This window comes from Trichechus manatus, unplaced genomic scaffold (assembly GCF_000243295.1).
Source record: "Trichechus manatus latirostris isolate Lorelei unplaced genomic scaffold, TriManLat1.0 scaffold00079, whole genome shotgun sequence".
Classification (NCBI taxonomy): Eukaryota; Metazoa; Chordata; class Mammalia; order Sirenia; family Trichechidae; genus Trichechus; species Trichechus manatus.
Genome location: NW_004444015.1, coordinates 7,383,228 through 7,385,697, shown reverse-complemented (window position 1 = coordinate 7,385,697; position 2,470 = coordinate 7,383,228).

The window sequence follows — 2,470 nt, the reverse complement described above, 5'->3', positions numbered from 1 at the left end:
CCAGTGGAGTATCTTAGATGGCTGCTCACAGGCTTTTAAGACCCCAGACACTACTCACCAAGGTAGAATGTAGAGCATTGTCTTTATAAGCTTTGTCATGCCAATTGAACTAGATGTTCCCTGAGACCATGGTCCCCCGAGGCCTCCGCCAGGCAATTCAGTCCCTCAGGGAGTTTGGATGTGTCTATGGGGCTTCCATGATCTTGGTGAATTTTTTGAAAGATTTAAAAGAAAATAGGATTAATAGAAAAAACAATTTCAGGGAAAATTGCTTGTGTGCCCATTGGACAAGATTTCAGAATGACCTTTGGTTCATCTACTTACATGTGCCTGGAGCAGCTTTGCCTTGCTGGTGAGTGAATCCTTCCTGCTTGTGCAAGGGGAAGTATGGCCCCCTATTTATATTTTCACAATTTGTCATGAAATTGATCCTTTTTTCTCCAAATCCAATACTTTGAGTTTTTAATAAGCATGCAGAAGTAATATGTTCTGAGTTTACTGCGCATGCATGCATTTCTTCCTTTATCCATTTAGTAAACATTTATTGAGTGCGTACTATGTGTTAAGAGGATCCCTGGTGGTGCCGTGGTTAAAGCACTCAGCTGCTAACCAAAAGGTCAGTGGTTCGAACTCAACAGCCGCTCTGCAGGAAAAAGATGTGGCAGTCTACTTCCATAAAGATTACGGCCTTAGAAACTCTATGGGACAGTTCTACTCTGTCTTACATAGGGTCGCTATGAGTTGGAATCAACTCCATGGCAGTGGGTTGGGTTTGGGTTTACTATGTTTTAGGCACTGGGTAGAAACAACGGTGAACTCAGAGCTTACCTTCCAGTGCAGGAGACAGATCTTAAATAATTAATCATCCAAGTAATTAGTAATTATGAACTGTGGTAAGTGCTATGAAGAAAAGTACATTGTGCTCTTAGAGCTTATAATACGGGGAACTTATCTAGTCTGGAATCAGGGAAGACTTCTATAAGAAAGGGCTCATCTGGGATTTGGGCCGAGACTGGGAAAATAGTAGACATTCACTAGACAAAAAGTGGGAAGAAGAGAGCGCCAGGCAGACAGAACTCTAGAAGCAAAGGCCTTAAGGAGAGAAAGAGCCAGAGCAATGAAAGTAGACAGATGTGTCCTGACCTAAGGAATGAGCAGAAGAAGGACACAAGACTCATTCCTTCATCAGATATTCTTGGGGTGGTGAGGGGGCACTGTGTACCAGGCACTTTTCTAGATACTGGGGATGCAGTGATGAAAAATAAAAAGTCCCTAGCCTCACAGAGCTTATGTTCTAGTTTAGGAGAGAGAGTATATATTCATAAATAAATATTAATTTAATTTCCTACAGTGATAACTGGCCTGAAGAAAATGAAGCTGGGTGGTCAAGGAAGGCCTCTCTGAAGAGAGGCCGTTTGAGCAAATACTGTGAAGTGTCCAGTCAGACAAAGACCTGGGGAAGAGAATTCCAGGCAGTGGGATCATCAGATGAGAACATACTGGTGTTTTTTTTTTCTTTAATACTTTATTTCATTTAAAGTTCTCAGTAACCTCAAGAGACAGATTGCTGGTAACTTGTGCTTAGGTCACACCTTATATATAGGGGTAGGGTTCATACCCAAATGGGTCTATTCCTTTCCTCTTCCTATTATAGCATGCTGCCTCTTTGGAAGGTATGAAGCCATGTCCATATATGTGCAATTCATTTAATCATTTCAGTCAAAATTGTCACATCTGAGAGTGGACATAAGTTTTAGCATGTGTTCTGGGCTGTACCCCAAGCTGTTGCTGATGAGGATGTTCTCACATTTTTCTGCTGGTGAAGACTCCTTTGGAACCTGGGATAAGGAGGGTCTGTGCTTGTTTTATAGTCTGTGGTATGTTTGGAAATCACTTTGCAACACAGAGAAAGTCCCAGACTAATAGCAAACTTAGGTTATTATACTTTCTTTCATTTATTTAGTTGTGTGAACTTAGGTAAGCTACCACCTCTCTGAGTTTCAGCTTCTTCATCTGTAAAATGGGAATGATAATAATATCATCATTCTTGTCTACATCTCAGGGTTGTTGTAAGTGTCCAATTAAAATATTGTCTCAACCTTCAAAAGATATCCAGAATCCAACTACTTCTCACCACCTTCACTGCTACCATTCTGGCCCAACCACGAACATTTCTTTCCTGGATTATTGCAATAGCAGCCCAACTGGTCTCCCTGTTCCACTCTTGCCCTACCTCCAACTCCATTCTGAACAGAGCAATCAGGGTGATCCTGCTAAAAGCAAACCAGATCTTACTGGGACTTACTACTCTGCTCCAAACACTCCAGTGGCTCATTATTTCACTTGGAATCAAAGCCAAGTTTCTAATACTGACCTACATGTTCCCATGGCCTGCCCCTGCCCCCCCCCCCATTTTCTACTCTGACCTTATCTCCTCACCTAGTCCTCTCAGTCTTTCTGATCCAGTCAC